The 25,504-nt window shown below is 41.9% G+C and overlaps 1 long non-coding RNA gene across 1 annotated transcript in view; it reads left to right on the top strand.

Moving 5' to 3' along the window:
- Positions 1-534: 534 nt before the first annotated feature.
- The window catches only part of LOC123771428 (uncharacterized), a 112,326-nt gene continuing 87,356 nt past the window's right edge, over positions 535-25,504 (top strand). The window contains exon 1 of the long non-coding RNA XR_006774479.2: positions 535-841. This is a non-coding gene — a long non-coding RNA (uncharacterized lncRNA). The remainder of the gene's footprint in view (positions 842-25,504) is intronic.

The raw sequence follows: 25,504 nt of genomic DNA on the forward strand, positions 1-25,504 counted from the left end.
AAAGACAGTACCTCTCTCAACCAGTTTAAGTTAAAAACGAAGCTATACCTAATAAATTCCCTGTAACCTACCTTACCCCTCTATTGTCAACCCATGTATGTTTTTTGTTTTTTTTTGTTTTTCAAATCAACGCTGTTTTAATGTAATTTTCTGTAATAATTTGTAATTGTATTTGTGCTGTTTTTTCAACAATGTTCCCCCCTCTTTTACCTCTATTTTTATTTGTACTCAACGCATTTTTTTCTTTTTACCCATTAGTTTTAAGCTTTAGTCAGTAGTGTTTTTTCCTGCCCGAAACGCTTTGCGTAATAGTGGCTTTAGGCATTGTATGTACTAGCTCTATCTATAAAGCCAACAAACTTTGTAAAATCTCTTTATGTATGTACCTTTGCCTAAATAAAAATTATTATTATTATTATTATTATTATTATTCATGGGAGAAGGAACCATCTCTCTCTGTCACAACAACTGCACTTCCAGCTGCGCTGAAAGTAATTATGCTCATTATGCTTCATGCAGCAAATATTGCTAAGTTATCCTATCAACACATTTTATATTACACGTGTAGTGATAATATTAATACAACCATTAAGTCATGTAGTGTTTCTCTATGTATTAAAATACATTACTCTGAAAACAATATCAATCGCTAAACAAAATTTTAGGCTACTTTACCTACAAACTCGCTACTTTTAGACCGTCAGCTCGCTACATTCAACAACTTGGATCTGGCAACCCTGAACTTCCCACAACAACAGCAGCTGGCTGGTTGTTGCTCTCGTATTCTGACCAGTTCCCCTCATTAATATGATGATTAGCGATGGAAAGATGGACATTTAAGGTAAGTTGGAATGACAGTGTAATAAGTTATTATTAGTAGACGCTGTAATTGTAGCAGAAAATATGGCGGCGTCCCTCGGGGTGTGTTGTTGATGGTCATTTCCAGCGTTGTTTAACCACCTAATTATGCTTTGTTTATATTTCAGTATCTTGCTACACAGTGTTTGTTTAGGGAGCTGTGTTTCACTTTGTGATGGTGAGAGAGATGTTGGTGTTGGGTACCAGTGCCACTGTGGGGGTCCGTCTAATTACCACAAGCTACCACAAACTACACAAACTTCAGAAAGCTTCCTGGCAATACGTTAGTAATGAATAAATATGATATATTAAGTTAGGCTGACCTATCCTAACCTATCCTAACCTAACCTAACCTAACTTAACCACACCTAACCTAACCTAACCTAACCTAACCTAACCTAACCTAACCGAAGCTTGGATCGTCGACTTGATTTGGCGTCACCAGCTTTTTATTTTCGTCTAATTTCTTTATAAAAAGATACTTTTTCAGATTAAAATTATGTTTTTTCGTGTTGTACATTCAGCACCAACATTATAATGAGTAAATATATCATATTTATTCATTACTAACGGATTGCCAGGAAGCTTTCTGAAGTTTGTGTAGTTTGTGGTAGCTTGTGGTAATTAGACAGACCGCACTGTGGTAATGGGCGACGTTGCTGTAGGGTAGGAGTGGACGTTTCGCACATGAGAAGATTCGTCGAAGCTCGTTTTCTGTTTTTAAAACTATATACAGAATATTGTTATGCTAGGGTGCATTCAACCGGGCTGTGGTGGGTATGTCTGCCTGAGGGCCACTCCAAGCAACAGCCTAGTGGACCAAACTCTCACAAGTCAAGTCTGGTCTCTGGCCGGCGGTCTGTCTAATTACCGCAAGGTACCACAAGCTTCACTAAGCTTCCAGGCAATACGTTAGTAATGAATAAATATGATATATTTACTCATTTTAATGTTGGTGCTGAATGTACAACACGCTAAAAACATAATTTTAATCTGCAAAAGTATCTTTTTATAAAGAAATTAGACGAAAATAAAGAGCTGGTGATGCCAAATCAAGTCGACGATCCAAGTGTCGGTTAGGTTAGGTCAGGTCCGGTCAGGTCAGGTCAGGCCAGGCATGCCTAACCTATCATATCATATTTATTCATTCATTACTAACGTATTGCCAGGAAGCTTTGTGATGTTTGTGTAGCTTGTGGTAGCTTGCGGTAATTAGACGGACCCTTGGCCGGGCTTGGGGAGTGGAAGAACTCCCAGAACCTCATCAAGCTGAAGTTAGATTGCATTGGGCATCGTTGGTTTGGGTTAGTTTAGGTTGGGTTAAGCTAGGTTAGGTTGGGTTAAGCTAGGTTAGGTTGGGTGGAGCTAAGTTAGGTTAGGTTGAACTAGGTTAGGTTAATTATAGGTTTCAAAATCCATTGGTAAATTGTCTTGTGTATCTTGTATCCTGGTCGAGTCTAGGTATGGTCATTTTAGACAAGAGACTATGATTTATCAAAGCTTGTTTTGTTTATTAAAACCATATGTATTGTTATACTAGGATGTATCGCATATCTTTCAGGTAACTACCCAAACACTCTTCTCCATTCACCAGTCAGCCCTATAGATGTTGTGTCCATCATCTACTTACAAAAACCAAAGCTGGGAACATTAGTGAAATACCATCCATGGTATACAAGAGTCTCTCATGCCCCTGCGCTACCCATAGCTTTGCTGTTCAACAAATCTCTGGAATGTCATACCCTCCCTGATATCCTTAAAAAAGTTAGAGTAATACCAGATCATAAAGAAGGCAATCTGGCATACATAAACAATTAGACCAATATCAAATCTATCTATATTATCAAAATTTTTTGAAAAAAATATTTACAAACAGCTCTACTACTATCTTGTAAAATTCAACATACTAAGTCCCTGTTCATTTGGCTTCCGCTCCCAAAAGAGTACCAATGATGCAATTATTAGTTTGCTTGACTTAATCTACTCAGCCCTGGACAAAAATGAGTTTCCAATTGGCATCTTGATTGACCCGAGAAAGGCCTTTGATACTATTAACTATTACTACCTCTTACTTTAACTCCACTATTATGGAATTCGAGGCCATACCCTGAACTATATCTGATCCTATTTTAGTGACAGACACCAATATGTAGCCATCAATGATATAATCTCTCCTACTCTACCATTAACCGTAGGGGTACCACAGGGCAGCATCCTAGGACCTCTCCTATTATATATATCAATGATCTGCCTGATGTCTCATAACATTCTTACACCTATATTATTTGCTAACGATACTGCCCCTCATCAACTCAGACCCCAACCCACACACACTAAATAATGTTGTAAACAATTAACTAAAAAAAGTTCACTTAAGGATGTCAACCAACAAACTCACACTAAACATAGAAAAGACCTACATCTTATTTGGAAGCAAATCAACAAATGCAATTCCGCTTCAGATAGACAATATTAACATCAGCAACAAAAATGATGGGGAGTTCCTTGGCCTATACTTGGACAAGAGACTCGACTTCAGCACCCACATACAACACAACCAAGATAGTCTCAAAAAACATTTGGTATACTCTCTAAAATCAAATATTGTGTTATGAACTCTGCTCTGCTCTCTCACTATACTATGCACTAACCTATCCTTATCTTACATATGGTATCTGTGCATGGGGGGTTCAACCTCTGCAAACTACCTCAAGCCCATCATCACCCAGCAAAAGTTTGCTATCAGAACAATAACAAACTCGACTCTTAGGCAACACTCAGCCCCCTTGTTTAACCCTTAAAGTGCGCATCACGTCATATGACGTGTTGGACGTTGTTCCAGTCAACTGCGCATCACGTCATATGATGTGTTGGAGTACTACGCAAGATTTAAACAGCCCGCGGATACACAGGGTTCACCACACCTTCATCAGGGCTCTTGTAAACAGATGCCATTTAAAAAAAAAATCGTGTTATTGGCCGGGTGTTATTGGCCTCAGTATTGAGTGAGCAACCAAGCCTGACGCATGCAGCATGAGCTAACAGCACTGCTGTTCAGCATGTGACCACAGCATCGCCTAAAAATGCCAAAATATACTTGTTCATGCTATTATGTAGCGATGATATTATTACAGAAGACCCCGACTGATAAAACTGACCAGGGTTCTGATAATAGCAGGATTGTGGTGATATTTAGTGCTGTGCGCCATGGAGGGAGGAGTAATGCTGTGGGAGGGAGGATGGTGGTGATGTCTTCTGACTGTGTGTGGCCACCTTTTATTGACTGCACTCAGCATACCAGCTTAGTGGTTCGCTATGGTGAACACAAATGTAGATACTTATATATAACGTGTGTATAGAGGGTATAAACAGCAAGAGAAGGTTTGGAGCCGCCATTTTGGTGAGGGGGTGGCGTCGTCTGCACGACGCCACAGTGCAGACGACGGTGTTGTTTACTGGTTACCACGATGGTCTTTGGGCACCATACCAGTTTATTTGTACAAGTATGGTGAATAAAACGGGTAGATATTTATATATAATGTGTGTTTATAGCGTAATAACACCACACACACTATTGTTGGAGGAGAAATATTAGTGCGTCTGGCCTTGAGGGCAGCAGCCATCAGCTGACTGTGTGAGGTCCTACGTCTTCTGTGCCTTTACTCACCATACAAGCTTAGATGTACAGTTATGGTGAACAAAACATGTAGATACTTATATATATAACGTCTGTATATAGTGAATTATAGAAAAAACAGTATTGTGGGAGGAGAATGTGGGTGAGTCAGATGACTGGAGGGATGGCGGGAGTGACTGGCTGGTACACGGCGGTCACTCCTCATTACTTTTTGACTCATAATAGCTACTTAGTTATTTATTTATTTATTTATTTATTTATTTATTTATTTATTTATTTATTTATTTATGCATATACAAGAATGTACATAAGGAATGTGAGGATACAATTATGGTAATTACAGTCTTGTAAAGCCACTAGCACGCGCAGCGTTTCGGGCAGAAACTTAGTGGTTCTTGAGGTTATCTTGAGATGATTTCGGGGCTTTAGTGTCCCCGCGGCCCGGTCCTCGACCAGGCCTCCACCCCCAGGAAGCAGCCCGTGACAGCTGACTAATTCCCAGGTACCTATTTACTGCTAGGTAACAGGGGCATTCAGGGTGAAAGAAACTTTTGCCCATTTGTTTCTGCCTCGTGCGGAAATCGAACCCGCGCCACAGAATTACGAGTCCTGCGCGCTATCCACCAGGCTACGAGGTTCGTTATAGTGAACAAAACATGCAGATACTTATATATAACCTGTGCTTATAGTGTAATAACCGACAAAGTATTTGTTCACTGATTGATGAACATAATTGAATGAACAATATGCACACCATATTTTTGAGTACAGCAATGATTCACTCATTTTATTATATAAATATATCAAACTACACACTATTGAATAATATTACAGCAAGAAAACTATGAAAAATCAGAGACATTGAAATAATTAGGTAATTATCTCTTTGTGGCAACTCTGGCCTGACAGCTGGCGAGCAACAGACCGCCTGGGACGCATGCTGAGTCAGCGCCTATAGTTTGCCAGACTACTCCGCCCTATAGCGGGCAATATATGCCACTTACGATTTTTTTATTATTTTTCCCGTGATCAGTGAACACAAATTAACAGATTAGGAAGAAAAAATAATTTTTTTGTTTTTTTCAAAATGACGTGCGCCTGTGGGGATGACAGGATATTAAACCCCAAGCATGTTAAGGGTTAAATCCCTAAACATACCAAACATAACCTCACTCCACACATTCTCTTGTGTCAATTACCTTTACAAAACCCTGTTCTTAAGTGCAAACCCTGTTCTAAAACTATTCTTGGACAGATGAAATAGAACACATGAGCACCACACCAGAAATAAATATCTCTTTAATATCCCGAGTCAAACTTAACACTTTGGCGTACCCCGCGCGCCACCCCTCAACTGTGCGATTTGGGTCCCAGCGTTTCACGGGAGCGCGCGTTAATTCTGAAAAGTGTATACTCTCTTCAACTTTGTCACCTCAATTCTCGTCCTACGAGATTAAATTTGGTATCATTGTGTTCGCAATAGAATTCTCTACAGCACTAAATGCATATAAACTCCAAAAGCCCGGCTAATTACCCTCAGCAAACAGAGAAAGTGCGAACGAGTTACCCAGTAGCGTGCAAAAGCTATAAAATGTGTTCACTCTTTTCACTCTGGTCACCTCAATTTTCGTCCTAGGTCTTTCATTTTGGTATCAATGGGTTCGCAATAGAATTCTCTAGAGGAACATTAGCATATAAAATAAAAAACCTGGTCACGCTCCACCCGCCGAAGAGTTGTAGACGGGCCACGCGTTAGCCGGGAGTGAGCGCCCAGACGCCTTCCAGCTACACACCCAATTCCTGCCCACAAATGTTTAGTATTTAGTATTTTAGTATATTTAGTATTATAGTTTAGTATTTTTTGTGTAGTAGTACATCACATAAGCATAGCCAATATGCACAAAATAGAAGGTCATTTTCTTTGTCCATTTGTGAGTTTTTCTTATGAAGTGATAATATTTGATCATTTGGTCAAAGTGATCAACACCTTTCATGTTTGTATTGTAGTCACAGATTGCATTCAGCTTGTTGACAGTTACCAAACAGTCCCCCAAAAATCGGATAAAAACCTGATTTTTGGCAATTATTTTAGTGGACGATGCAGCATTGCGTCATCCCCGAGATTACCGACAGTAAACGGATGACGCAATCCAGCGTCATGCCCGGACTAAAGTGTTAATCTGTGTAAATACAATGCAAATAATGGGACCTGGTTTATGGAACTCGCTCCCTAATGAATTGAAAATCTGTCACACTTTTTCCTTATTCAAAAATAAAACCAGTAAGTACCTAATTTCATCTTCATAGTTTCCTTCCTAGTGCTTGACTCACATTGTATTTAGTGCTACTCAATTTCCCCAAATATGTACTTATGCCAAACAACTTTACCATTGTAATCATTGCTGTCATCTTATATCATGTTATACATATAGTTTGCTATATATCATATTTTGCAATAATCCTCAAATTATGCTAAAATGTAACTGTGGACAACCGTTTAATTTACTTTACCTATTTTTTTTTTTTTTTGTCAAATTATTTGTGCTTTTATAGCATTGGTGAGTAATACATAATAACACAAATAATATTGAGTAGGTATGTTATTAGGCTCTATTTTGTTATATATCATATAAATACATTGCCCAATGTTATTATCAGCTACTCTCAACAATGTCCCCCCCCCTCAAATTTTTTTTTAGGGGATTTTTTTTTTTTTTTAGATTTTTAGTTTTTTCCTTTGTTTATTATTTCATTTTTTGGTAACCTATACATCCTGGAGAGTGCATACCCATACCTAACTATGTGAAGACAGAATTAAATTGGTCAACAAATAAATCAGTCACAACTCTCAGAACTTGGGACTGAATATTTTTTGACAGACTTTTTCACAGATTTCAAACTCTATTATTATCCTTGTTTCTTTAGGTTGTTTTGATGATAATGAACCAGATTAGGGCATTTTTACTTTTATAAAGTACAGTGGCACCTCGACATACGATTGCCCCTACTTACGATAATTTCAAGTTACGATGTAAATTTCATCGAAAAATGTGACTCGACATCTGATGGTGTCGTTGACTTCCGATATTTGTTGGTACACGTTCGGGTCGACCGAGCGCATGGTTCCCAGTCACGTGGCCGACCTGCCTCAGTTTACTACAGCTGCCCGCTTAGTAACGATCACGCCTATAAGAAATTCCACATTTGTGGTGATTTTTTACATTTGGAACATTAAAGTAATTATTATATTGAGTAGGTATGTTATTAAGCCCTATTTTGTTATACAGGCATACCTCAGTTTAAGAGTTTAATTGGTTCCTGGAGACGCCTCGTATTCCGAAAACTCGTATTCCGAAGCTAATTTCCCCATAAGAAATAAAGGGAAATGAATTAATCCGTTCCTGACTACCCCAAAAACCCCACATCAAACTAAATTTTTATACCTAATTCATCTAAATATACCTACAAAACTATGTTCAAGTTATTACATACCTTGCTGTTGAATGCTGTAGGCGTATGGAAGATGGTGAGGAGGGGGAAGGAGGAGAGGAGTTACTGTTTGGAAGGGGAGTCCCCTTCCATTATCACATCGGGCAGTAAAGACCTTTCTGGTGTGCTCTCCCTGGGACGTTTTATCTGAGTGCCACTAGGTCCTGGTTGAGGCTCACTGCTCGATTTCCTCACCACAAATCTGTCCAAACCCTGGCTTTCTCACAAATAATGGCCTCCGAAACACTGTCACCCCTTAACTCCTTGTCGTGTATCCAAATTAATAACAACTTTTCCACTTCTTCAAGTATTTGTGGTCTTTGTTTCGTTATTGTTCTGACTCCTTTTGCCACTTTAGCACTCATAATCTCATTTTTCTTCTTAAGTATAGTGCATATTGTTGATGTGGCTTTGTTGTACTGTCTACAAAGTTCAACAACACGTGTACCGTTCTCATGCTTCCGAATGATCTCTTGTTTCTCCTCTATTGTCATCCTCACATGGGCTTTCTGGCCTTTATCCTTACCACTGGCTTTCTTGGGACCCATGGTGAGATATATAATAACAAATTGTATAGTCAAATCACCAAAAATCCAACAAAACATTGAAAATCCGCGAGAAGAATTGATGTGGGGTAGTCACTGGGCGCGAGACAATGGTAAACTGAGGGGTGGAGGGGCGACGATCGCCGAACCACCACGCGCTGGGTCGGCCTGTACACGTATCAACAAACTCGTGTCCCGAGGTAACCCTCGCGTTCCGAGACATATTTTTCGAGGAAATCCTGCTCGTATTCTGAAAAACTCGCATACAGGGACACTCGCATTCCGAGGTACCATTGTATATCATATAAATACATTGCCCAATGTTATTATCAGCTACTTTCAACAATGTCCCCCCCCCTCCCAAATTTTTTTGGGGGGATTTTTTTTTTTTTTAGGTCCCAGGTAAGGTCAGTGGTAAGGCTCAACATATGAAAACCCATGTAAGGATGACCATAGAGCAGAAACAAGAGTACAGAATGTCTCTTCCTCAACAATTAAGAAAATGTGTGCAGCATGGGAAGAATTGCAAACCTTTGCTGAAACAACTCGCCCAAATCAAGCTGCAGTAGGTCGTTGCCTTAACCTATTCAATGACACTGTGATGCATCATTACAGACACATGTTAAAATGAAGGGAAAAACAAATGTCTCTTGACAAATTTGTAGCGAGACAAACAAGCACTGAACCACAACCAGGTCCTAGTGGTATTCAGGCAAAACGTAGGAGAGAGAGTACCCCAGAGAAAACATCACTGCCTGATGTAATTACCTAAGTGTAGTTACAGGATGAGAGCTATGCTCGTGGTGTCCCATCTTCCCAGCACTCTTTGTCATATAACGCTTTGAAACTACTGACAGTCTTGGCCTCCACCACCTTCTCACCTAAGTTGTTCCAACCGTCTACCACTCTGTTTGCGAAAGTGAATTTTCTTATATTTCTTCGGCATCTGTGTTTAGCTAGTTTATATCTATGACCTCTTGTTCTTGAAGTTCCAGGTCTCAGGAAATCTTCCCTATTGATTTTATCAATTCCTGTTACTATTTTGTACGTAATGATCATATCACCTCTTTTTCTTCTGTCTTCTAGTTTTGGCATATTTAATGCTTCTAACCTCTCCTCGTAGCTCTTGCCCTTCAGTTCTGGGAGCCACTTAGTAGCATGTCTTTGCACCTTTTCCAGTTTGTTGATGTGCTTCTTAAGATATGAGCACCACACAACCGCTGCATATTCTAGCTTTGGCCTAACAAAAGTTGTGAACAATTTCTTTAGTATATCGCCATCCATGTATTTAAAAGCAATTCTGAAGTTAGAAAGCGTGGCATAGGCTCCTCGTACAATATTCTTTATGTGGTCCTCAGGTGATAGTTTTCTATCTAGAACCACCCCTAGATCTCTTTATCAGAATTCTTTAAAGATTTCTCACATAATATATAGGTTGTGTGGGGTCTATGTTCTCCTATTCCACATTCCATGACATGGCATTTATTAACATTAAATTCCATTTGCCAAGTGGTGCTCCATATACTTATTTTGTCCAGGTCAAAATGTGATAATGGAAGGGGACTCCCCTTCCAAACAGGAACAACTCTCTTTCTCCCCCCTCATCACCATCTTCCATATGCCATCAATAGCCCTCCATAAAGGTAAGAGACACTTTGGTACTTTATTGTAGCTAGAAAATAACATTGTATTCAGTATAAAATGTATTTGTATGTTAATATTTTGGAGGGTGGGGAACGGATTAATTCAATTCCCTTTATTTCTTATGGGAAAAATCGCTTCGACTTACGATATTTGGACTTATGATCCGTCTCTGGGAACGAATTAGCATTGTAAGTCGAGGCCCCATTGTATACCCGCCTGACAGCTGGGTGGACAGCGCTTAGGATTTGTAGTCCTGAGGTCCTGGGTTCGATCCCCGGTGGAGGCGGAGAGAAATGGGCAAAATGTTTCTTTCACCCTGATACCCCTGTTACCTAGCAGTATATAGGTACCTGGGAGTTAGACAGCTGCTATGGGCTGCTTCCTGGAGGGTGTGTAACAAAAAGGCCTGGTCAAGGACTTGGCCGCTGAGACGCTAAGTCCCGAAATCATCTCAAGATAACCTACCTTAAATATATCCCCCCTAAATCATTATAATTATTATAATTATCCCCATATTTTGTTTTTTGGGGGTTATTTTTCCTTGATTTCATTTCAACACACATTGACTTACAACTTTCACATATTTGAGTACGAATGCCAAGGAATGTTTATTACAATATAAAGTAAATTTATGAATTTACTAATTATTTAAGAATTTTAATTAAGAAAGTAAATTTATGAATTAGAACTGCCTTATTCATTGTTGATAACTTCAACTTCATCTATAACTAGAATTTCAACTTCAGTATCCAAAAATCTAATTTCTGACCGATTCTCACCATTTTTACATATACAGTATCCACTCGATTTAATGGCCTATACGGGGCTGTTCCATGGTCGTTATTTCCGGAGCTCTGGTATTTCCAAAGTTAAGTGTCAGTAATTTTTCAAGTAACATTCAGGTAAGATATATTTTATACAGACAGCCACTGGGTCCACCACGCTAGTGCCTTCTACCCTGTGACGTCACAGATTCACGGCACATTGTTTTGTCATGAGGCTGGAATATTCATTCCGTGACTTTGTTGGACATATCTGCACAATCAAGGAACATCCGTGCACCATGTCGGCTCCAAATGCATTCGTTGTGTCAGTGATGGCTGACTTGTGGGTGGATGGGTAGGCAGGCAGGGATGGAGAGGCTGGGAGGTAGGCAGTGAGGGAGAGGCAAGGAGGAAAGGAGGCAGGCAGAGCTTGGGAGGGAGGGAGGCAGGCAGGCAGAGGCTGGGTGGTAGGCAGGGAAGGAGGCAGGCAGGCAGGCAGGCAGAGGCCGGGTGGTTGGCAGGCAGGCAGAGGCTGGGTGGTAGGCAGGCAGGCAGAGGCTGGGTGGTAGGCAGGGAAGGAGGCAGGCAGGCAGGCAGGCAGAGGCCGGGTGGTTGGCAGGCAGGCAGAGGCTGGGTGGTAGGCAGGGAGGGAGGCAGGCAGGCAGAGGTTGGGTAGTAGGCACGGAGGGAGAGGCAAGGAGGGAGGCAGGCAGGCAGAGGTTGGGTAGTAGGCACGGAGGGAGAGGCAAGGAGGGAGGGAGGCAGGCAGGCAGAGGCTGGGTGGTAGGCAGGGAGGGAGAGGATGGAGATGGATGGTAGGATGGATTGATGGAGGGAGGGAGAGGGGGATGGAGCTATGGTTGTTGAGGTGAAGCTGAGAGAGCGTGTGTGTGTGGGAAGTATGGGGGGGGAGGGGGGGTGTCGGTGGTGGGGAAGGGACTGGCTCACTGATAAGCCTAACACACTTGACCCAGTTAACCAGATGTTTGGAAGGAAGGAAGGAGGGAGGGAGGGATGGAAGAACGGAGGAAGGAGGGAGGGAGGGATGGTTGAATGGAGGGAGGGAGGGATGGTTGAATGGAGGGAGGGAGCGGGGAAGGAGGGAGGGAGCTGGGAAGGAGGGAGGGAGCTGGGAAGGAGGGAGGGAGCTGGGAAGGAGGGAGGGAGCTGGGAAGGAGGGAGGGAGCTGGGAAGGAGGGAGGGAGCTGGGAAGGAGGGAGGGAGGGAAGAAGAGAGGGAGAGAGGGATGGAGCGATGGCTGTTGAGGTGAAGCAGAGACAGTGTGTGTGTGTATGGGAAGTATGGGGGGGGAGGGGGGGTGTCGGTGGTGGGGAAGGGACCGGCTCGCTGATAAGCCTAACACAGTACTTGACCCAGTTAACTAGATGTTTTTTAATTAAATTCTGGATGTACATCATATATATTTTTGCTTACAGATTTTATTTAGTAATACTATTAGGATAATAAAAAGTTATAAAATACTTGTTTCATGAATGCTTTATTAGATGGAGATTCTCCAGGCTGTCTCTGGCTGGCTGGCAGTCTACTGAGCCATTTCCCAGAAGGGTCTTGGGGGGGGGGGGGGAGACAGAAAGTGAGGGTGTGGGGGTAGAGGTTCAGCGAGGGTGAGGGAGGGGATGAAAGGGGTAGGCGGCCTGCCTGCCATGTTAGGACCCTCTGATGCCAAGACAAACCCATTTCCGACCTTTGGTAATATCAACCGCCAGACCGTTATATAAGGCTCTAAATACCAGTCTCCCAAACCGGTTGTTATTACCGGCAGATTGGTGTAAAAGAGGCCGTTAAATTGAGTGGATTCTGTAGTGTGCACAGCTGTCTGTTCTACAATTGCTTATGAAAATTAATTTTTCATAAACTCTTAATGTTTGGAGTTATACATTTTTGTTGTCTAAATTTGTGCATACAGTACTGTATTTCAAATGCCATATTGACAATTTTTTTTTTAACAGTAAACTACTGAAAACTTGTATTTTAAATATATGAAAATAAAGACCATATGCTATTCTGAGAGCATAATAACACCAAATGAACAATTGGTGATATTTTATATTTTTGCAGCTGATTTCAAAATCTGAAGTTTTCAATATTCAATTTTATAATTATTTTTTTCTTGTTTTTTAACCCCTTAACTGCGTTGCCTCCAAATGTGACACCCCCGCAGTGCGCAGGAAATAAATTCTCTGGATTTTTTTTTTTTTTCTTTTTAAAGTGTCAAAAACCCTTCCTTCAGTATGGGTATGTAAAAAAAAAGTCGAAATTGTACTTACTTTGGCTGCTATGGGGTCTGGAAGTTGGGGCGTGACGTCATCATTCCCCGTGCGCCCATGCCATAAGCGCTCGGGGGCGGTGGGGCGCTCGGGGCGGGGCGCGCGAGTTGCCGCGAATATATTTTCGTTCATTTTTTGCGCACCTTTCCAAATACATTTATATTGTTTTTATGTGCCAATCCAATGTATAATGAACACGTACATTATAATATCGCAGTACAACATCCATACTGTCCGAAGACACTGTGTTACGTGCATGAAACTTGTGTACACATATGCAGCACATATTTACTATGTATCATGGTAATTTGTGTATATATACAATCTATTTACACACTATATACATTCACCATCAACACATTCAGAACACCGCGTAGCAGCTGCTTCGTATGGGCCAATATCAGCTGCCTCGTATGGGCCAATAGCAGCTGCCCCGTATGGGTCAATAGCAGCTGCCCCGTATGGGCCAATAACAGCTGCCTCGTATGGGCCAATAGCAGCTGCCGCATATGGGCCAATAGCAGCTGCCTCGTATAGGCTAATAGCAGCTGCCTCGTATGGGCGGAGAGGAGCTGCCTCGTATGGGCCAATATCAGCTGCCTCGTATGGGCCAATAGCAGCTGCCCCGTATGAGCCAATAGCAGCTGCCCCATATGGGCCAATAGCAGCTGCCTCGTATGGGCAAATAGCAGCTGCCTCATATGGGCCAATACGAGCATTTGGCCATGAACACATTCAAAACACCTCGAGTGAGAGCAGCCACACCCAGCCAGTCTCCCTCACTCCAACATCTTACTCGCCAACATTGCTCCTCCCACCATATTGTTATAGTTCTTATTACACATGTTCTATATACCTATCTACATGTTTTATTTACCAGAACTATGCAAGTAAGCCGGTATTGTGTCCAAACAGTACAGTGGCCACCATACACTGCATGAAAAATCACACAGCAGACGACGCTACGATTACGTCACCTCCCTCACCAAAATAGCTCCTCTCAACATTCTCCTGTTGCTGTTCTTACACTATATACACACACTATATATACCCATGTATATATATGTGTTGCCCATAGCGAACCACTAAGCTAGTACGGTGAGCAAAACAAGAGTGGCAGCCACACACACACAATGAGGCTACCTCAATTCTCGCCCTCCCTCCCTCATCAAAATTCCTCTTTCCACAATACTACGCACAACGCTAATTATAACCACAATCCTGGTCACTAATTCCTGTAAATGAATAATTGACCACACGTTTATTTTGAAAAGGAACCTAAGAAATCATTTGAAGATTCCTAGATGAACGAAATAATGCTGTGGTGCTGTGGCTAGCGCTGTGAACATCGTGAACAGCATTGAATCACTGATATTTGAACATTGTACCCAGTCATTATCACACTCAGGCTCTAATATAACACTATCATAGCTAAATAATACAAGTTATATATATATATTAGGCGATGCTGTGGTCACATGCTGAACAGCAGTGCTGTGCGCTCATGCTGCGAGCGCCAGCCTTGGTTGCTCACACACTACTGAGGCTCCCACACCCGGGAATGTGGACCACGATTTTTTTTAAAGATGGCGTCTGTTTACAAGAGCCCTGAGGAAGCTGATGTGAACCCCATGTAGCCGCGGGAGTTTTGAATGGAACGTGAAAAATATAAATACCCGGAGGCGCGTTGCGCAAACCAGACGTGAGCCTGCAGGCGCGTTGCGCAGTTTAAGGGTTAAGTTACACTGGTTTTATTTAGACAAAGTTGGAACATTTGTCTAGTAGATTATGCACAAAACACTTGAGAGTTTCAGAAAATGTTAAAAACTGAATTCAATGTCACCCTTTGTATGACGTTTTGCGCAGTTTAGGTGTTAACTCCAGTCCTGCACTTCTTTTATTGTGACAGTCTGGTGGTGCATTGAAATTGAAGTGCTTCAAAAAAAATGTTCTCTGGATATTGTTAAAATTCCTTCCCTGAATATGTACATATAAGAAGCAATTTGAAAAACCTCATACTTAGGCTGTAGTGACAAAAAAAATGGGGCGTGATGTTCTGGAAAGATGTTTGCCTGTGTGGGGAGCCTCCCGGAGGCGGTCACACGGGCGATTAACAACTTAACTGTGCCAACCGAGTATTCTCGGTCGGTGGGAAACTGCGCCAACTGAGAAAACTATTTTGATTTTTTCGTACCCATTCTAAATGTGTGTGAGATTGGTTGTGTACGAAATGGACTCTTAGGACCTCCTGTGAGAGGCAACCATCTTGGAAAAAATTCCCAGAATGCCCAAGAGCTGCTGGCTGGGTAAGTATTGAGTGAGCAACCGTGGGTGGCACACGCACTTCTGGCTCCCAAACAGCTGTCCGAGGCAGTGTTGAAATATCGCGCTGTCGGTGAAATTCAAACCTTATTGTTTGAAAAACATAAGGGTCATAATATTGGTGAAGCTTGGCGCAATAAGGACCTAACACAAAGGTTGGATGAAAGTGATACAGCAACTATGAGGACAATACAGGGAGCGTATCCAATTGTAGCTCTGAGCGCCACCCTGGCCCACTTATGCTATCTCCAATTTATTTAAATGATACATAGATGAATTGTTTTCTGTGTTCAGTGATGATGCATCTGATACAAGTAGCATAGACGAACAGTGTTATCGGCTTCCCATGGTGTTGTTTTTCATAGATATTTTGAAGAATAGCCGAATCTCTTCTTGACTGACGGACACTCTTTGAGGCTGGCTGAATCTCTTCCAGACTGATGGACACTCTTTGAGGCTGGCTGAATCTTTTCCTGTGTGGGACCTTACAAAGCGATCTTTTCACGACTACCTCACAAATTGATCTTTTCCTGTAATCTTTTCAAGACTACCTTAGGTTTTACAAGCTTGGCTACATACCACCTACAGGTACTAATGCCAAGGGTGTACGTGAGTGAGTTATTTGGAAGCACACAGAACGAAGAAACAGGATGTGAAAATCTATCTATACCTGGTGCAACGAGAGCAAAGTCGCGCTATGTATCATGGACTACTTCGTTGATTATTACTCACTTCCGAAGTACTGAGTGTGTAATACAGTGTGTTACTGTGTAAATAGTGTGTGAAACTGTACATATTGTAAGCAGGCGATGAGTCACAATAACGTGGCTGAAGTATGTTGACCAGACCACACACTAGAAATTGAAGGGACGACGACGTTTCGGTCCGTATCGACTTGAGAATGGTCCAGGACGGACCGAAACGTCGTCGTCCCTTCAATTTCTAGTGTGTGGTCTGGTCTACATATTGTAATTTTAGTGAATTTTTAACAAGTAATATTGCGACAATAAACATTTATTGTGGACACATTACTGACACATGTATCACAGTACCGTGGAACATTATGAGCGTTCTACTGTATACATACTGTATTGTAAAGGACACAAATATGCATCATATATGATAAAATAACAAATAAAACCGCATTGGAAATACATAGAACAAATAAAACCGCATTGGAAATACATAAAACAAATAATTGAAAATATATATGTGGCAACACCCGGTGCTTGAATGGCCCGCGCAACCGTGTTTGGGCGAGTCACGCACGGGCGACCAGGCCCTGATGACGTCACAGTGCACCTTGTCCAAAGGTGCCCACAGCCAAAGTAAGTGGAATTTGGTATTTATTTTTACATAGACATGTTCAGGGAAGGGAATTTATCATTTTACAAAGAAAAAATATTTTTTTGGGAACACTTTATTTCATGCGCATGGTGAATTTCACAATAAACTCGGCGCAGCACGATGGTTAAAGACTTGCAAGTTGCCACAAGTATATTTTCATCCATTTTTTCAATGCATTTTCACTGCTTTCTAATTACTTTATATCATATGTTATATCTAATCATATCATATTTATCATATCAGTATGTCCACAGTAGAATGTTCATAATGTTCTAAGGAACTGTGATACACATGTCACTAATGTGTCCACCAAAAATGTTCATTGTCACAATATTACTTGTTCAATATTCAATTTATTTACACTATGTACACTCACACACACTATTTACATACATTACTACAATGTCACCTCGACTTACGACTGCCCCTACTTATGAATTTTTTCGAGTTACAACCCCAATTTTGTCAAAATGTGACTCGACTTACGACCTTTGCCTCGGTCGACTTTGTGTGTCGATGGAGTGCCCGCTTAGTAACGATCAGGCTTGTAAAGAATTAAATTGTTTTTGTTTTTTGTTTTTGGGAGATAAAAATAATTATTATATATCATGGCATGGGTCTCAAGGAAGTCAATGGTAAGATTCAACCTAAGAAAATAGTTGAGAGTAGGTGAAGCAGGTAATAAGCCACCTGCAGTAAGATGCAATGCATACCTGTTGGTTTTGTCAACAAGATATTGCATGAATTGCTCATCAAAATAAGCCATAAAATATTCTGTTTTACTCATATCTTCACCTATATATGGAAAAGTGGGTGCACCATCAACATCATCATCATCAAATTGTGGTTTGTGTGGTACAAAATTGTCACAGTCCTCTCACACGAATTCACCCATTCTCCTTGTACTGGCACCACCACCACTGACCTAGTAACACTACCATGGAAGCCACTAACACTCAGTTCATCCATGCTACATGTATCATATGTAGCATCACTAAACCCAGAAATATGATTCATCTATAGTATTACAGTGGCACCTCGATTAACGAGCGGCTCTATTTACGAGCATTTCGAGTAACGAGCGAGCCACTCGCAGCAAATTTGTCTATTGACGAGCTTCACCTCTATTAACGAGCAAAACCACATGGTGCTTCCTAGCGTCTCGCGGGTTCTCGCAAATTCTCGGATGCCTCCGACACCAGTGTTGTTGTATCGCGCACGACAAGCATCCCTCTGCATTTATTTGTGCTTTTCTTTGTTTTTTTTTGTTTTTTGTAGTTTTGTGACTACAATTTGTAATGCACGATGTCGCCAAAGAAGCTGCTTGCTAGAGATAATGTTGTCAAGAGGAAGAAAGACACAATTACTGTGGATTTGAAGAAGGAAATTATAGCAAAGCATGAGCGTGGTGTCTGTGTGACTGATGTCACAAGGGAGTATGGCAGGTCCTCATCAACAATTTACATTATTAGTAAGGGGAGGAGGAGGTAAGGGAGGATGCTGCCTCTTCCAGCGAGATCAGGGAAGTGTTGGGAATGTTTGAAAAGGTGACCACATTCTTGGAAAAGCATCACCCTGATAAAGCAGTGACAACCCGGTGTGTGAACATGTTTAATGACAATTTGCTGTCTCGTTTTAGGAACATCCTAAAACAAAGACAAAAGCAATTGTCAATAGACATGTTCTTTGCAAAAGTAGAGAAAAGAAGAGCCAGTGATAGTGAACCACAACCCGGTCCCAGTGGGGGTGAAATTCCCAAGAAGAGAGAGCCCGCCTAACTCAGAGGTGGATTCTCCTTCCACACCATAACCCCTCTCCTCCTTCCTACCTCCCCATCGTCTCCCTCAAGCCAGCAACGACTCTTCATAAGGAAAAGTAAACATGAAAACAGTACAACAAAACATTTATAATTACATGTGCAGTATTATATTTACATTATAAAATGTCATACAAATATGGATGTTTTTGGGAGTGGAACAGATTAAATTTATTTCCTTTATCTTAAATGGGAAAATTTGTTTCTTAAGATGAGTTTTCCACATAACGAGCTCGGTGCCAGAACGGATTAAACTCGTTAATCGAGGTGCCACTGTACTTTCATAAAATATGGGAGATGACACAGATGGTGATAATGGCACGGGTAATGACTTAGGAGGTCGTAACACACCTGGCACTCGCCCTGTACTGGATACGCTCGCTGTATCCTCCTCTTCCATGCTGTATCACTTGTATCAGACACTTGTGTTAGGTCTTTATCGTGCCTTGTTTCATCAATATCACTACCCTTATTTTCTTCAAACAAATAGGTCTAAATTTCACTTTCAGAGAGCGATCTTTCGACACCATGTCCGATAGGGGATTGGGAGCCAGGGGGCACATGCGCTACCCATGGTTGCTCACTCAGAACTGAGCCTACCTGCGGAGCTGTGATATGCTGGGAATTTTTTTGCAAGATGGCTGCATTGGAGGTCTCGAGCGTCCATTTCATACCCAACCTGCCCCACACGCATTTTTAATCTTACGATATCTTAACATCGCCTACATGTCAGGTAGTGCATGGTCATACCCCGTGTTGGGTGGTGCAGTGCAGTGGTTAGATATGAAACTGGCACCTACACACTTGTGGTGACAGTGACCCAGGGATCACCCAGGAAGTGAAGCCACCACTAACCACCAGGCTGCCATCATATCTACAGTATACCCCTGGAACCAGCAGTTAGGTAGTGCTTGAGATAAAAGAGAACAGACAAATTGGTCTTGCATATGGAATGTTGTAATACTACACAATTGCAAGATTAGGTAAGTACAAGAGCTTGGCATTCGTGCAAAATACAGCACACTGGCAATTGTGGGCTAGCCCCATTCCAAGTGTACAGATAAACAGCATACAAGGCAAAATGGTCATAAACAAACTAATTTGTGGTCACTGTAACAAAACTTTAAAAGACAGAAAGAACGGGAATTGAATGTTATATTCAGTGGCCCCCCGATTCGTCAAACCTCGGTTACGACTCGCACTTTTCAGGCCGGATTTACTCACGCAGTTCGATGAATTCTGGTTCACCAAAACGGGGGATGTGTGGATTTGCTTACCCCCCCCCCCCCCCCCCCCCTCCAAGCTGCTTTGGGTTACTTGGCCTTTGTCACCCCACAGGTGCATAAAAAAAAGAAATCTAAATTTGTTTTCTTTTAAACCTGTTAATTTGTGTTCCCTGATCACAGGAAAAATAATAATAAAAAAATCGTAAGTGGCATATTTTGGCCTCAATAGGACAGGGAAAGTCTGGCATAAAGAAGAGGCATTGACAGATCAAGCGTCGGAGGCGGTCTGCTCCGCCCCAGCTGTCAGGAGTGGCCACCCCTACCAACATGACAAATCATGCAGATGTTGCCACACCCATCACCAAAATGGCTTCTCCCCCCACACTCCTTTTGCTGTTATTACACTGTATATACACGTTAAAAAATAAGTATCTACATTTGTGTTCACCATAACGAACCACTAAGTTGGTATGCTGAGTGGCAGTAGCAGCGAGTGGTAGCCCGCCACTGGCTGCCCCTCCCTCCCTCACCTCACCTGACTTGCCACCATTCTCCTCCCACCATACTGTTGTTGCTTTTATATATAGACGTTATATATAAGTATCTGCATGTTTTGTTTACCATAGCGCACAACTAAGCTAGTATAGCGAGTCCAAACAGTAAAAGGTGTCTGCTGACAAAGTCAGCAGACAATGCTACTACCCTCCCCACCAAGATTACTCCTCCCACTACAGTGCTAGTTATCACAACAATCTTGCTATTATCAGATTCCTGGTCATTTTTATCACAGTCAGGGGGGTCTTCTGTAATAATATCATCGCTAAATAATAGCATGAACATGTATATTATGGCATTTTTAGGGGATGCTGTGGTCACAAGCTGAACAGCAGTGCTGTAAGCTCATGCTGTGTGGGTCAGGCTTGGTGGCTCACAGAATACTATGGCCCCTCACACCCAGGAATTTGGCCCACGATTTAAAAAAAATGGCGTCTGTTTACAAGAGCCCGGATGAAGGCGAGGTGAACCCTGTGTATCTGCGGTCCGTTTAAATCTTGCGTAGTACTCCAATACATCATATGATGGTAAGCGCAATTTATAGCAAGTCACTCAACCCATTATATGATATGTTGTGCAACTTAACCCTTAACCCTTTAACTGCGCAACGCGCCTGCAGGCCCAGGCTTCGGGTGCGCAACGCGCCTCCAGGTGTTTTTATTTTTCATGTTCCATTCAAAACTCCCGCGGATACATGGGGTTCACATCAGTTTCCTCAGGGCTCTTGTAAACAGACGCCATCTTTAAAAAAAATCATGGTCCACATTGCCGGGTGTCAGAGCCTCAGTAGTGAGTGAGCAACCAAGGCTGGCGCTCGCAGCATGAGTGCACAGCTCTGCTGTTCAGCGTGTGACCACAGCATCGCCTAATAATGTCAAAATATATATATAACCTGTATTATTTAGCCGAGATAGTATTAAAGAAGAGCCTGAGTGGGATAATGACTGGGTACAGTGTTCAAATATCAGTGATTCAATGCTGTTCACGATGTTCACAGCACTCAAACAGCACCCCAGCATTATTTCGTCCATCTAGGAATCTTCAAACGACTTCTTAGGTTCCTTTTCAAAATAAACTTGTGGTCTATTATTCATTTACAGAAATTAGTGAACAGGATTGGCCCATAGGAGGCAGCTGCTATTGGCCCATAGGAGGCAGCTGCTATTGGCCCATAGGAGGCAGCTGCTATTGGCCCATAGGAGGCAGCTGCTATTGGCTTATACGAGGCAGCTGCTATTGGACCATAGGAGGCAGCTGCTATTGGCCCATACGAGGCAGCTGCTATTGGCCCATACGAGGCAGCTGCTATTGACCCATACGAGGCAGCTGCTATTATCCCATACGAGGCAGCTGCTGTTGGCCCATACGAGGCAGCTGCTATTGACCCATAGGAGGCAGCTGCTATTGGCCCATAGGAGGCAGCTGCTATTGACCCATAGGAGGCAGCTGCTATTGGCCCATAGGAGGCAGCTGCTATTGGCCCATAGGAGGCAGCTGCTATTGGCCCATACGAGGCAGCTGCTATTGGCCCATACGAGGCAGCTGCTACGCGATGTTCTGAATGTGTTGATGGTAAATGTATATAGTGTGTGACAGTGTATAGTGAGTACATATGTTGTAAATATACATAAATGAACATGAAACATTGGTGTGAATAACTGTATGATGGGAGGGGCAAAGTTGGCGAAGTGAGGGAGGGCTGGCTGGGTGTGGCTACTCACACTCGTGGTGTTCTGAATGTGTTGATGGTGAATGTATATAGTGTGTGACAGTGTATAGTCTGTAAATAGATTGTATATATACATAAATTAGCATGATACATGGTAAATATGTGCAAGATATGTGTACACAAGTGTCATGCACGTAACAGTGTCCTTGGACAATACGGATGTTTTACTATCATAATGTAGTGTACGTGTACGTGTTCATTATACATAGGATTAGCACGTAAAAACAAATAAAATGTTTTTGGAACTGTGCGCAAAAAATGAACAAAAATATATTCGCGGCAACTCGCGCGCCCCGCCCTGGGCACCCCACCGGCCTCGAGAGCATACTGCTCTGGCGCACGGGGAATGACGACGTCACGTCCCACCTTTCGGACCCCATAGCAGCCAAAGTAAGTACAATTTCGAACTTCTGTTGCTATACCCATATACAGGGAGGGGTTTTTGACACTTTCAGAAGAACATAAGAACATAAGAACAAAGGCAACTGCAGAAGGCCTATTGGCCCATACGAGGCAGCTCCTATTTATAACCACCCAATCCCACTCATATACATGTCCAACCCATGCTTGAAACAATCGAGGGACCCCACCTCCACAATGTTACGCGGCAATTGGTTCCACAAATCAACAACCCTGTTACTGAACCAGTATTTACCCAAGTCTTTCCTAAATCTAAACTTATCCAATTTATACCTATTGTTTCGTGTTCTATCTTGTGTTAATACTTTTAATACCCTATTAATATCCCCTTTGTTATGTCCATTCATCCACTTGTAAACCTCTATCATGTCACCCCTAACTCTTCGCCTTTCCAGTGAATGCAACTTAAGCTTTGTTAATCTTTCTTCATATGAAAGATTTCTAATTTGGGGAATTAACTTAGTCATCTTACGCTGGACACGTTCAAGTGAATTTATATCCATTCTATAATATGGCGACCAAAACTGAACTGCATAATCTAAATGGGGCCTAACTAGAGCAAGATATAGCTTGAGAACCACACCAGGTGTCTTGTTACTAACGCTGCGATTAATAAATCCAAGTGTCCGATTTGCCTTATTACGAACATTTATGCATTGATCCTTTTGTTTTAAATTCTTACTAATCATAACTCCCAGATCCCTTTCGCAATCCGACTTCGCAATCTCAACACCATCTAGCTCGTATCTTGTAACTCTATCATCATTACCTAACCTCAGAACTTTACATTTATCAGCATTAAACTGCATCTGCCAATCCTTTGACCATTTCAAAACCCTATCTAGATCAACTTGAAGTGATAGTGAGTCCTCCTCCGAATTAATTTCCCTTCTGATTTTTGTATCATCGGCAAATTTGCAAATGTTGCTACTCAAACCTGAATCTAAATCATTTATATATATTATAAACAACAGAGGTCCCAAGACAGAGCCTTGAGGCACTCCACTTACCACATTTTCCCACTCTGACTTGACTCCATTTATACTAACTCTCTGTTTCCTTTGGTATAGCCATGCCCTAATCCAGCTTAATATAGCACCCCCAATACCATGAGACTCTATCTTTTTAATCAGTCTTTCATGTGGCACTGTATCAAAAGCTTTGCTAAAGTCAAGGTACACAACATTACAATCCTTACCACTATCAACTGCCTCAACTATGCTAGAATAAAAAGATAACAAATTTGTTAAACATGAACGGCCATTTATAAAACCATGTTGCGACTCAATTATTAATTTATGTTTTTCAAGATGAAGACGAATTTTATTTGCTATTATAGATTCGAGTAACTTTCCCACAATAGACGTTTGGCTAATTGGTCGATAGTTAGACGCAAGTGATCTACAGTATCTCCTTTCTTAACACTTTCGCGCTCCCTGGGAATAGGCTGACCGTAAGCCCTAAGTGGGCCGTTCGTGTCGGCCTACTGCGCGTCAGCACTAAAATGTTTATAATCTTTTCGGGGTGGGGAGCTTAATTTTGGCGGTATGTATTTAAATTTGGTATCATTGTGTTCGCGAGAGAATGCTCTAGAGGAATATATATATAAAATGTCACCAAAGACAACATGAGAACCACACCGAATAACAAACTGTGGCGTTCGTTAGTGGTGAGCGTAAAACCGGGCATCAATGTTTACGATGTTTTTATGTTTGCGAACCCCAGAATTGTTATTCGTGGTTTATTTTGGTATCATTGTGACCGCAATAAAATTCCCTACACGGACATATAAATATACACAATAAATAATGGTGTCGCCCCACCCACAGGAATGTGGGAAGTTGGCTTAGGGTTACCCGCTCCAGCGCGCCCAGCTGCACATGCGCTCAACCACAACTGAAAAGTTTATACTCTCCTCATGTCTGTGACCCTCATTTTCGATGTACGTGTTTTTTTTTGGTATCACTGTGTAGCTAATGAAATGTTCTATAAGAACATATGTATAACATTTCACCAAAGCTAACATTACGCGACCAGCAACCAAAGAACTGCGTGCTTTGTTTCGCGCTCACGCTAAACTCCGCTAAACTCTCCCTATATGTTGCTACTCTGATTGTGTTTATCAAGTCAAAACTTGTTGCATATGGTTTTGTTTGGTATCATGGTGATCGCAATAAAATTGCCTACACAGACATATGTATAAAAGTGGGTTACACGTGCGCGCCTCACCCGCAAACACCCCCAAACGCGTCGATGCCTCACCCGCCCAAACACCCGTTTCCACACCCGCTACACCCAATACACCCGACAAACAAAAATATTGTTCCAATGGAAGTTTTTGTGCTACATTGTTCATTTTGGTGTCAAAATACTCGCAATAAGATGCACTATGTAGACATACCAATCTGAGCACTAAGAACCGGAATATATATAGAGCTACCCACAGCAAAGTATGAAGAAGTAATAACCTCAAAATGTGTAATATAAATTATGTGTACTTACCCACGATGTGATGAAGGAAGGTCAACAAGTTGAGCATTTGATTATCCACTCCACTGGCTTCAGGAAAATGTCCCTGAAGTTGCTCAACAGATGTTACGTTAGGTGGAGTGGAAGCTTGCAGAAGAGTTATTTCTTTGCTTTCCAAAATATCCTCTTGCGGTGATATTTTGTGTAGCATGGTGTGGCACATTGAGCAACTCCACATGTCCTGCACTGCACATGTCTTTTCTAATTCCCGACTTCATACAAACTCGGCACCGTTTCCGTTTAGCAATTTTCACTAATGCATGAGTCAACTTCCTGTTTAGCCTGTCCTCTGAATCAACAATGCGTGGGTTTTTCACAGGTGGAGGAGTAGCTTC

Source organism: Procambarus clarkii, chromosome 76 (genome assembly GCF_040958095.1).
Source record: "Procambarus clarkii isolate CNS0578487 chromosome 76, FALCON_Pclarkii_2.0, whole genome shotgun sequence".
NCBI lineage: Eukaryota > Metazoa > Arthropoda > Malacostraca > Decapoda > Cambaridae > Procambarus > Procambarus clarkii.